The sequence below is a fragment of the Ascaphus truei genome, unplaced genomic scaffold (assembly GCF_040206685.1).
Source record: "Ascaphus truei isolate aAscTru1 unplaced genomic scaffold, aAscTru1.hap1 HAP1_SCAFFOLD_449, whole genome shotgun sequence".
NCBI classification, from domain to species: Eukaryota; Metazoa; Chordata; class Amphibia; order Anura; family Ascaphidae; genus Ascaphus; species Ascaphus truei.
In genome coordinates this window covers 161,965-175,292 of record NW_027456780.1, presented here as the reverse complement: position 1 = coordinate 175,292, position 13,328 = coordinate 161,965, and positions in this window count along the sequence as shown.

Here is a 13,328-nt window from a genome sequence, read left to right as displayed (position 1 = left end):
AATGCAGCAGCCCTATCGGGCCGGCCGTAGTGTGCGACACAAACACAATGCAGCAGCTCTATCGGGCCGGCCGTAGTGTGCGCGATGCAAACACAATGCAGCAGCTCTATCGGGCCGGCCGTAGTGTGCGCGACACAAACACAATGCAGCAGCTCTATCGGGCCGGCCGTAGTGTGCGACACAAACACAATGCAGCAGCTCTATCGGGCCGGCCGTAGTGTGCGCGACACAAACACAATGCAGCAGCTCTATCGGGCCGGCCGTAGTGTGCGACACAAACACAATGCAGCAGCTCTATCGGGCCGGCCGTAGTGTGCGACACAAACACAATGCAGCAGCTCTATCGGGCCGGCCGTAGTGCGCGATGCAAACACAATGCAGCAGCTCTATCGGGCCGGCCGTAGTGTGCGCGATACAAACACAATGCAGCAGCTCTATCGGGCCGGCCGTAGTGTGCGCGACACAAACACAATGCAGCAGCTCTATCGGGCCGGCCGTAGTGTGCCCGACACAAACACAATGCAGCAGCTCTATCGGGCCGGCCGTAGTGTGCGACACAAACACAATGCAGCAGCTCTATCGGGCCGGCCGTAGTGTGAGACACAAACACAATGCAGCAGCTCTATCGGGCCGGCCGTAGTGTGCGCGACACAAACACAATGCAGCAGCTCTATCGGGCCGGCCGTAGTGTGCGCGACACAAACACAATGCAGCAGCTCTATCGGGCCGGCCGTAGTGTGCGACACAAACACAATGCAGCAGCTCTATCGGGCCGGCCGTAGTGTGAGACACAAACACAATGCAGCAGCTCTATCGGGCCGGCCGTAGTGTGTGCGACACAAACACAATGCAGCAGCTCTATCGGGCCGGCCGTAGTGTGCGCGACACAAACACAATGCAGCAGCTCTATCGGGCCGGCCGTAGTGTGCGCGACACAAACACAATGCAGCAGCTCTATCGGGCCGGCCGTAGTGTGTGCGACACAAACACAATGCAGCAGCTCTATCGGGCCGGCCGTAGTGTGCGCGACGCAAACACAATGCAGCAGCTCTATCGGGCCGGCCGTAGTGTGCGCGACACAAACACAATGCAGCAGCGCTATCGGGCCGGCCGTAGTGTGCGACACAAACACAATGCAGCAGCTCTATCGGGCCGGCCGTAGTGTGCGACACAAACACAATGCAGCAGCTCTATCGGGCCGGCCGTAGTGTGCGCGACACAAACACAATGCAGCAGCTCTATCGGGCCGGCCGTAGTGTGCGCGACACAAACACAATGCAGCAGCTCTATCGGGCCGGCCGTAGTGTGCGCGACACAAACACAATGCAGCAGCTCTATCGGGCCGGCCGTAGTGTGTGCGACACAAACACAATGCAGCAGCTCTATCGGGCCGGCCGTAGTGTGCGCGACACAAACACAATGCAGCAGCGCTATCGGGCCGGCCGTAGTGTGTGCGACACAAACACAATGCAGCAGCTCTATCGGGCCGGCCGTAGTGTGCGACACAAACACAATGCAGCAGCGCTATCGGGCCGGCCGTAGTGCGCGCGACACAAACACAATGCAGCAGCTCTATCGGGCCGGCCGTAGTGTGCGCGACACAAACACAATGCAGCAGCTCTATCGGGCCGGCCGTAGTGTGCGCGACACAAACACAATGCAGCAGCTCTATCGGGCCGGCCGTAGTGTGTGCGACACAAACACAATGCAGCAGCGCTATCGGGCCGGCCGTAGTGTGTGCGACACAAACACAATGCAGCAGCTCTATCGGGCCGGCCGTAGTGTGCGCGACACAAACACAATGCAGTAGCTCTATCGGGCCGGCCGTAGTGTGCGCGACACAAACACAATGCAGCAGCTCTATCGGGCCGGCCGTAGTGTGCGACACAAACACAATGCAGCAGCTCTATCGGGCCGGCTGTAGTGCGCGCGACACAAACACAATGCAGCAGCTCTATCGGGCCGGCCGTAGTGTGCGACACAAACACAATGCAGCAGCTCTATCGGGCCGGCCGTAGTGTGCGACACAAACACAATGCAGCAGCTGTATCGGGCCGGCCGTAGTGTGCGCGACACAAACACAATGCAGCAGCTGTATCGGGCCGGCCGTAGTGTGCGCGACACAAACACAATGCAGCAGCTCTATCGGGCCGGCCGTAGTGTGCGACACAAACACAATGCAGCAGCTCTATCGGGCCGGCCGTAGTGTGCGCGACACAAACACAATGCAGCAGCGCTATCGGGCCGGCCGTAGTGTGTGAGACACAAACACAATGCAGCAGCTCTATCGGGCCGGCCGTAGTGTGTGCGACACAAACACAATGCAGCAGCTCTATCGGGCCGGCCGTAGTGTGCGCGACACAAACACAATGCAGCAGCTCTATCGGGCCGGCCGTAGTGTGCGCGACACAAACACAATGCAGCAGCTCTATCGGGCCGGCCGTAGTGTGCGCGACACAAACACAATGCAGCAGCTCTATCGGGCCGGCCGTAGTGTGCGCGACACAAACACAATGCAGCAGCTCTATCGGGCCGGCCGTAGTGTGCGCGACGCAAACACAATGCAGCAGCTCTATCGGGCCGGCCGTAGTGTGCGACACAAACACAATGCAGCAGCGCTATCGGGCCGGCCGTAGTGTGCGACACAAACACAATGCAGCAGCTCTATCGGGCCGGCCGTAGTGTGCGACACAAACACAATGCAGCAGCTCTATCGGGCCGGCCGTAGTGTGCGCGACACAAACACAATGCAGCAGCTCTATCGGGCCGGCCGTAGTGTGCGCGACACAAACACAATGCAGCAGCTCTATCGGGCCGGCCGTAGTGTGTGCGATGCAAACACAATGCAGCAGCTCTATCGGGCCGGCCGTAGTGTGCGACACAAACACAATGCAGCAGCGCTATCGGGCCGGCCGTAGTGTGCGCGACACAAACACAATGCAGCAGCGCTATCGGGCCGGCCGTAGTGTGTGCGACACAAACACAATGCAGCAGCTCTATCGGGCCGGCCGTAGTGCGCGCGACACAAACACAATGCAGCAGCTCTATCGGGCCGGCCGTAGTGTGTGCGACACAAACACAATGCAGCAGCTCTATCGGGCCGGCCGTAGTGTGCGACACAAACACAATGCAGCAGCTCTATCAGGCCGGCCGTAGTGTGCGACACAAACACAATGCAGCAGCTCTATCGGGCCGGCCGTAGTGTGTGCGACACAAACACAATGCAGCAGCGCTATCGGGCCGGCCGTAGTGCGCGCGACACAAACACAATGCAGCAGCTCTATCGGGCCGGCCGTAGTGTGAGACACAAACACAATGCAGCAGCTCTATCGGGCCGGCCGTAGTGTGCGCGACACAAACACAATGCAGCAGCTCTATCGGGCCGGCCGTAGTGTGAGACACAAACACAATGCAGCAGCTCTATCGGGCCGGCCGTAGTGTGTGAGACACAAACACAATGCAGCAGCTCTATCGGGCCGGCCGTAGTGCGCGCGACACAAACACAATGCAGCAGCTCTATCGGGCCGGCCGTAGTGTGCGACACAAACACAATGCAGCAGCTCTATCGGGCCGGCCGTAGTGTGTGCAACACAAACACAATGCAGCAGCTCTATCGGGCCGGCCGTAGTGTGCGACACAAACACAATGCAGCAGCTCTATCGGGCCGGCCGTAGTGTGCGCGATGCAAACACAATGCAGCAGCTCTATCGGGCCGGCCGTAGTGTGCGACACAAACACAATGCAGCAGCTCTATCGGGCCGGCCGTAGTGTGCGACACAAACACAATGCAGCAGCTCTATCGGGCCGGCCGTAGTGTGTGCGACACAAACACAATGCAGCAGCTCTATCGGGCCGGCCGTAGTGTGCGACACAAACACAATGCAGCAGCGCTATCGGGCCGGCCGTAGTGTGCGACACAAACACAATGCAGCAGCGCTATCGGGCCGGCCGTAGTGTGCGACACAAACACAATGCAGCAGCTCTATCGGGCCGGCCGTAGTGCGCGACACAAACACAATGCAGCAGCTCTATCGGGCCGGCCGTAGTGTGCGCGACGCAAACACAATGCAGCAGCTCTATCGGGCCGGCCGTAGTGTGCGCGACACAAACACAATGCAGCAGCTCTATCGGGCCGGCCGTAGTGTGCGACACACACACAATGCAGCAGCTCTATCGGGCCGGCCGTAGTGTGCGCGACACAAACACAATGCAGCAGCTCTATCGGGCCGGCCGTAGTGTGCGACACAAACACAATGCAGCAGCGCTATCGGGCCGGCCGTAGTGTGCGCGACGCAAACACAATGCAGCAGCTCTATCGGGCCGGCCGTAGTGTGCGCGACACAAACACAATGCAGCAGCTCTATCGGGCCGGCCGTAGTGTGCGACACAAACACAATGCAGCAGCTCTATCGGGCCGGCCGTAGTGTGCGCGACACAAACACAATGCAGCAGCTCTATCGGGCCGGCCGTAGTGTGTGCGACACAAACACAATGCAGCAGCGCTATCGGGCCGGCCGTAGTGTGCGCGACGCAAACACAATGCAGCAGCTCTATCGGGCCGGCCGTAGTGTGAGACACAAACACAATGCAGCAGCTCTATCGGGCCGGCCGTAGTGCGCGCGACACAAACACAATGCAGCAGCGCTATCGGGCCGGCCGTAGTGTGCGACACAAACACAATGCAGCAGCTCTATCGGGCCGGCCGTAGTGTGCGACACAAACACAATGCAGCAGCTCTATCGGGCCGGCCGTAGTGTGCGACACAAACACAATGCAGCAGCTCTATCGGGCCGGCCGTAGTGTGTGCGACACAAACACAATGCAGCAGCTCTATCGGGCCGGCCGTAGTGTGTGCGACACAAACACAATGCAGCAGCTCTATCGGGCCGGCCGTAGTGTGCGCGACGCAAACACAATGCAGCAGCTCTATCGGGCCGGCCGTAGTGTGCGACACAAACACAATGCAGCAGCTCTATCGGGCCGGCCGTAGTGTGCGCGACACAAACACAATGCAGCAGCTCTATCGGGCCGGCCGTAGTGTGCGCGACACAAACACAATGCAGCAGCTCTATCGGGCCGGCCGTAGTGTGCGCGACACAAACACAATGCAGCACCGCTATCGGGCCGGCCGTAGTGTGCGACACAAACACAATGCAGCAGCTCTATCGGGCCGGCCGTAGTGTGCGCGACACAAACACAATGCAGCAGCTCTATCGGGCCGGCCGTAGTGTGCGCGACACAAACACAATGCAGCAGCTCTATCGGGCCGGCCGTAGTGTGCGCGACACAAACACAATGCAGCAGCTCTATCGGGCCGGCCGTAGTGTGCGCGACACAAACACAATGCAGCAGCTCTATCGGGCCGGCCGTAGTGTGCGCGACACAAACACAATGCAGCAGCGCTATCGGGCCGGCCGTAGTGTGCGCGACACAAACACAATGCAGCAGCTCTATCGGGCCGGCCGTAGTGTGCGACACAAACACAATGCAGCAGCTCTATCGGGCCGGCCGTAGTGTGCGCGACGCAAACACAATGCAGCAGCTCTATCGGGCCGGCCGTAGTGTGCGCGACACAAACACAATGCAGCAGCTCTATCGGGCCGGCCGTAGTGTGCGCGACACAAACACAATGCAGCAGCTCTATCGGGCCGGCCGTAGTGTGCGCGACACAAACACAATGCAGCAGCGCTATCGGGCCGGCCGTAGTGTGCGACACAAACACAATGCAGCAGCTCTATCGGGCCGGCCGTAGTGCGCGCGACACAAACACAATGCAGCAGCTCTATCGGGCCGGCCGTAGTGCGCGCGACACAAACACAATGCAGCAGCTCTATCGGGCCGGCCGTAGTGTGCGCGACACAAACACAATGCAGCAGCTCTATCGGGCCGGCCGTAGTGTGCGCGATGCAAACACAATGCAGCAGCGCTATCGGGCCGGCCGTAGTGTGCGACACAAACACAATGCAGCAGCTCTATCGGGCCGGCCGTAGTGTGTGCGACACAAACACAATGCAGCAGCTCTATCGGGCCGGCCGTAGTGTGCGACACAAACACAATGCAGCAGCCCTATCGGGCCGGCCGTAGTGTGCGCGACACAAACACAATGCAGCAGCTCTATCGGGCCGGCCGTAGTGTGTGCGACACAAACACAATGCAGCAGCTCTATCGGGCCGGCCGTAGTGTGCGACGCAAACACAATGCAGCAGCGCTATCGGGCCGGCCGTAGTGTGCGCGACACAAACACAATGCAGCAGCGCTATCGGGCCGGCCGTAGTGTGCGCGACGCAAACACAATGCAGCAGCTCTATCGGGCCGGCCGTAGTGTGCGACACAAACACAATGCAGCAGCTCTATCGGGCCGGCCGTAGTGTGCGCGACACAAACACAATGCAGCAGCTCTATCGGGCCGGCCGTAGTGTGCGCGACACAAACACAATGCAGCAGCGCTATCGGGCCGGCCGTAGTGTGTGCGACACAAACACAATGCAGCAGCTCTATCGGGCCGGCCGTAGTGTGCGCGACACAAACACAATGCAGCAGCTCTATCGGGCCGGCCGTAGTGTGTGCGACACAAACACAATGCAGCAGCTCTATCGGGCCGGCCGTAGTGTGCGACACAAACACAATGCAGCAGCTCTATCGGGCCGGCCGTAGTGTGCGACACAAACACAATGCAGCAGCTCTATCGGGCCGGCCGTAGTGTGCGACACAAACACAATGCAGCAGCGCTATCGGGCCGGCCGTAGTGTGCGCGACACAAACACAATGCAGCAGCTCTATCGGGCCGGCCGTAGTGTGCGCGACACAAACACAATGCAGCAGCTCTATCGGGCCGGCCGTAGTGTGCGCGACACAAACACAATGCAGCAGCGCTATCGGGCCGGCCGTAGTGTGCGCGACACAAACACAATGCAGCAGCTCTATCGGGCCGGCCGTAGTGTGCGACACAAACACAATGCAGCAGCTCTATCGGGCCGGCCGTAGTGTGCGACACAAACACAATGCAGCAGCGCTATCGGGCCGGCCGTAGTGTGCGCGATGCAAACACAATGCAGCAGCTCTATCGGGCCGGCCGTAGTGCGCGCGACACAAACACAATGCAGCAGCTCTATCGGGCCGGCCGTAGTGTGCGACACAAACACAATGCAGCAGCTCTATCGGGCCGGCCGTAGTGTGCGACGCAAACACAATGCAGCAGCTCTATCGGGCCGGCCGTAGTGTGCGACACAAACACAATGCAGCAGCTCTATCGGGCCGGCCGTAGTGTGCGACGCAAACACAATGCAGCAGCTCTATCGGGCCGGCCGTAGTGTGCGACACAAACACAATGCAGCACCTCTATCGGGCCGGCCGTAGTGCGCGCGACACAAACACAATGCAGCAGCTCTATCGGGCCGGCCGTAGTGTGCGACACAAACACAATGCAGCATCTCTATCGGGCCGGCCGTAGTGTGCGCGACACAAACACAATGCAGCAGCGCTATCGGGCCGGCCGTAGTGTGCGACACAAACACAATGCAGCAGCTGTATCGGGCCGGCCGTAGTGTGCGCGACACAAACACAATGCAGCAGCTCTATCGGGCCGGCCGTAGTGTGCGCGACACAAACACAATGCAGCAGCGCTATCGGGCCGGCCGTAGTGTGCGACACAAACACAATGCAGCAGCTGTATCGGGCCGGCCGTAGTGTGCGCGACACAAACACAATGCAGCAGCGCTATCGGGCCGGCCGTAGTGTGCGCGACACAAACACAATGCAGCAGCTCTATCGGGCCGGCCGTAGTGTGCGACACAAACACAATGCAGCAGCTCTATCGGGCCGGCCGTAGTGTGCGACACAAACACAATGCAGCAGCTCTATCGGGCCGGCCGTAGTGTGCGCGACACAAACACAATGCAGCAGCGCTATCGGGCCGGCCGTAGTGTGCGCGACACAAACACAATGCAGCAGCGCTATCGGGCCGGCCGTAGTGTGCGCGACACAAACACAATGCAGCAGCGCTATCGGGCCGGCCGTAGTGTGCGACACAAACACAATGCAGCAGCTCTATCGGGCCGGCCGTAGTGTGCGACACAAACACAATGCAGCAGCTCTATCGGGCCGGCCGTAGTGTGCGACACAAACACAATGCAGCAGCTCTATCGGGCCGGCCGTAGTGTGCGACACAAACACAATGCAGCAGCGCTATCGGGCCGGCCGTAGTGTGCGACACAAACACAATGCAGCAGCTCTATCGGGCCGGCCGTAGTGTGCGACACAAACACAATGCAGCAGCTCTATCGGGCCGGCCGTAGTGTGCGACACAAACACAATGCAGCAGCTCTATCGGGCCGGCCGTAGTGTGCGACACACACACAATGCAGCAGCTCTATCGGGCCGGCCGTAGTGTGCGCGACACAAACACAATGCAGCAGCTCTATCGGGCCGGCCGTAGTGTGCGCGACACAAACACAATGCAGCAGCGCTATCGGGCCGGCCGTAGTGTGCGACACAAACACAATGCAGCAGCTCTATCGGGCCGGCCGTAGTGTGCGCGACACAAACACAATGCAGCAGCTCTATCGGGCCGGCCGTAGTGTGCGCGACACAAACACAATGCAGCAGCTCTATCGGGCCGGCCGTAGTGCGCGCGACACAAACACAATGCAGCAGCTCTATCGGGCCGGCCGTAGTGTGCGCGACACAAACACAATGCAGCAGCTCTATCGGGCCGGCCGTAGTGTGCGCGACACAAACACAATGCAGCAGCTCTATCGGGCCGGCCGTAGTGTGCGCGACACAAACACAATGCAGCAGCTCTATCGGGCCGGCCGTAGTGCGCGCGACACAAACACAATGCAGCAGCTCTATCGGGCCGGCCGTAGTGTGCGACACAAACACAATGCAGCAGCTCTATCGGGCCGGCCGTAGTGCGCGCGACACAAACACAATGCAGCAGCTCTATCGGGCCGGCCGTAGTGTGCGACACAAACACAATGCAGCAGCTCTATCGGGCCGGCCGTAGTGTGCGCGACACAAACACAATGCAGCAGCTCTATCGGGCCGGCCGTAGTGTGCGCGACACAAACACAATGCAGCAGCTCTATCGGGCCGGCCGTAGTGCGCGCGACACAAACACAATGCAGCAGCTCTATCGGGCCGGCCGTAGTGTGCGACACAAACACAATGCAGCAGCTCTATCGGGCCGGCCGTAGTGCGCGCGACACAAACACAATGCAGCAGCTCTATCGGGCCGGCCGTAGTGTGCGCGACGCAAACACAATGCAGCAGCTCTATCGGGCCGGCCGTAGTGTGCGCGACACAAACACAATGCAGCAGCGCTATCGGGCCGGCCGTAGTGTGCGCGACGCAAACACAATGCAGCAGCTCTATCGGGCCGGCCGTAGTGTGCGCGACACAAACACAATGCAGCAGCGCTATCGGGCCGGCCGTAGTGTGCGACACAAACACAATGCAGCAGCGCTATCGGGCCGGCCGTAGTGTGCGCGATGCAAACACAATGCAGCAGCTCTATCGGGCCGGCCGTAGTGTGCGCGACACAAACACAATGCAGCAGCTCTATCGGGCCGGCCGTAGTGTGCGCGACACAAACACAATGCAGCAGCTCTATCGGGCCGGCCGTAGTGCGCGCGACACAAACACAATGCAGCAGCTCTATCGGGCCGGCCGTAGTGTGCGCGACACAAACACAATGCAGCAGCTCTATCGGGCCGGCCGTAGTGTGCGACACAAACACAATGCAGCAGCTCTATCGGGCCGGCCGTAGTGTGCGCGACACAAACACAATGCAGCAGCTCTATCGGGCCGGCCGTAGTGTGCGACACAAACACAATGCAGCAGCTCTATCGGGCCGGCCGTAGTGTGCGACACAAACACAATGCAGCAGCGCTATCGGGCCGGCCGTAGTGTGCGCGACACAAACACAATGCAGCAGCTCTATCGGGCCGGCCGTAGTGTGAGACACAAACACAATGCAGCAGCTCTATCGGGCCGGCCGTAGTGTGCGCGACACAAACACAATGCAGCAGCTCTATCGGGCCGGCCGTAGTGTGCGACACAAACACAATGCAGCAGCTCTATCGGGCCGGCCGTAGTGTGCGACACAAACACAATGCAGCAGCTCTATCGGGCCGGCCGTAGTGGGCGCGACACAAACACAATGCAGCAGCTCTATCGGGCCGGCCGTAGTGCGCGCGACACAAACACAATGCAGCAGCTCTATCGGGCCGGCCGTAGTGCGCGCGACACAAACACAATGCAGCAGCTCTATCGGGCCGGCCGTAGTGTGCGACACAAACACAATGCAGCAGCTCTATCGGGCCGGCCGTAGTGCGCGCGACACAAACACAATGCAGCAGCTCTATCGGGCCGGCCGTAGTGTGTGCGACACAAACACAATGCAGCAGCTCTATCGGGCCGGCCGTAGTGTGCGCGACACAAACACAATGCAGCAGCTCTATCGGGCCGGCCGTAGTGTGTGCGACACAAACACAATGCAGCAGCTCTATCGGGCCGGCCGTAGTGTGCGACACAAACACAATGCAGCAGCTCTATCGGGCCGGCCGTAGTGTGCGACACAAACACAATGCAGCAGCTCTATCGGGCCGGCCGTAGTGTGCGACACAAACACAATGCAGCAGCTCTATCGGGCCGGCCGTAGTGCGCGCGACACAAACACAATGCAGCAGCTCTATCGGGCCGGCCGTAGTGTGTGCGACACAAACACAATGCAGCAGCTCTATCGGGCCGGCCGTAGTGCGCGCGACACAAACACAATGCAGCAGCTCTATCGGGCCGGCCGTAGTGTGCGCGACGCAAACACAATGCAGCAGCTCTATCGGGCCGGCCGTAGTGTGTGCGACACAAACACAATGCAGCAGCTCTATCGGGCCGGCCGTAGTGTGTGCGACACAAACACAATGCAGCAGCTCTATCGGGCCGGCCGTAGTGTGCGCGACACAAACACAATGCAGCAGCTCTATCGGGCCGGCCGTAGTGTGCACGACACAAACACAATGCAGCAGCTCTATCGGGCCGGCCGTAGTGTGCGCGACACAAACACAATGCAGCAGCTCTATCGGGCCGGCCGTAGTGTGCGACACAAACACAATGCAGCAGCTCTATCGGGCCGGCCGTAGTGCGCGCGACACAAACACAATGCAGCAGCTCTATCGGGCCGGCCGTAGTGTGCGACGCAAACACAATGCAGCAGCTCTATCGGGCCGGCCGTAGTGTGCGACACAAACACAATGCAGCAGCTCTATCGGGCCGGCCGTAGTGTGCGACACAAACACAATGCAGCAGCTCTATCGGGCCGGCCGTAGTGTGTGCGACACAAACACAATGCAGCAGCTCTATCGGGCCGGCCGTAGTGTGCGCGACACAAACACAATGCAGCAGCCCTATCGGGCCGGCCGTAGTGTGTGCGACACAAACACAATGCAGCAGCTCTATCGGGCCGGCCGTAGTGCGCGACACAAACACAATGCAGCAGCTCTATCGGGCCGGCCGTAGTGTGCGACACAAACACAATGCAGCAGCTCTATCGGGCCGGCCGTAGTGTGCGCGACACAAACACAATGCAGCAGCTCTATCGGGCCGGCCATAGTGTGCGACACAAACACAATGCAGCAGCTCTATCGGGCCGGCCATAGTGTGCGACACAAACACAATGCAGCAGCTCTATCGGGCCGGCCGTAGTGCGCGCGACACAAACACAATGCAGCAGCTCTATCGGGCCGGCCGTAGTGTGCGACACAAACACAATGCAGCAGCTCTATCGGGCCGGCCGTAGTGTGCGACACAAACACAATGCAGCAGCTCTATCGGGCCGGCCGTAGTGCGCGCGACACAAACACAATGCAGCAGCTCTATCGGGCCGGCCGTAGTGTGCGACACAAACACAATGCAGCAGCTCTATCGGGCCGGCCGTAGTGTGCGACACAAACACAATGCAGCAGCTCTATCGGGCCGGCCGTAGTGTGTGCGACACAAACACAATGCAGCAGCTCTATCGGGCCGGCCGTAGTGTGCGACACAAACACAATGCAGCAGCGCTATCGGGCCGGCCGTAGTGTGCGACACAAACACAATGCAGCAGCGCTATCGGGCCGGCCGTAGTGTGCGACACAAACACAATGCAGCAGCTCTATCGGGCCGGCCGTAGTGTACGACACAAACACAATGCAGCAGCTGTATCGGGCCGGCCGTAGTGTGAGACACAAACACAATGCAGCAGCGCTATCGGGCCGGCCGTAGTGTGCGCGACACAAACACAATGCAGCAGCTCTATCGGGCCGGCCGTAGTGTGCGCGACACAAACACAATGCAGCAGCTCTATCGGGCCGGCCGTAGTGTGCGCGACGCAAACACAATGCAGCAGCTCTATCGGGCCGCCCGTAGTGTGCGACACAAACACAATGCAGCAGCTCTATCGGGCCGGCCGTAGTGTGAGACACAAACACAATGCAGCAGCTCTATCGGGCCGGCCGTAGTGCGCGCGACACAAACACAATGCAGCAGCGCTATCGGGCCGGCCGTAGTGTGCGACACAAACACAATGCAGCAGCTCTATCGGGCCGGCCGTAGTGTGCGACACAAACACAATGCAGCAGCTCTATCGGGCCGGCCGTAGTGTGCGACACAAACACAATGCAGCAGCTCTATCGGGCCGGCCGTAGTGTGTGCGACACAAACACAATGCAGCAGCTCTATCGGGCCGGCCGTAGTGTGCGCGACACAAACACAATGCAGCAGCTCTATCGGGCCGGCCGTAGTGTGCGCGACACAAACACAATGCAGCAGCTCTATCGGGCCGGCCGTAGTGTGCGCGACACAAACACAATGCAGCAGCTCTATCGGGCCGGCCGTAGTGTGCGCGACACAAACACAATGCAGCAGCGCTATCGGGCCGGCCGTAGTGTGCGACACAAACACAATGCAGCAGCTCTATCGGGCCGGCCGTAGTGTGCGCGACACAAACACAATGCAGCAGCTCTATCGGGCCGGCCGTAGTGTGCGCGACACAAACACAATGCAGCAGCTCTATCGGGCCGGCCGTAGTGTGCGCGACACAAACACAATGCAGCAGCTCTATCGGGCCGGCCGTAGTGTGCGCGACACAAACACAATGCAGCAGCTCTATCGGGCCGGCCGTAGTGTGCGCGACACAAACACAATGCAGCAGCGCTATCGGGCCGGCCGTAGTGTGCGCGACGCAAACACAATGCAGCAGCTCTATCGGGCCGGCCGTAGTGTGCGCGACACAAACACAATGCAGCAGCTCTATCGGGCCGGCCGTAGTGTGCGCGACACAAACACAATGCAGC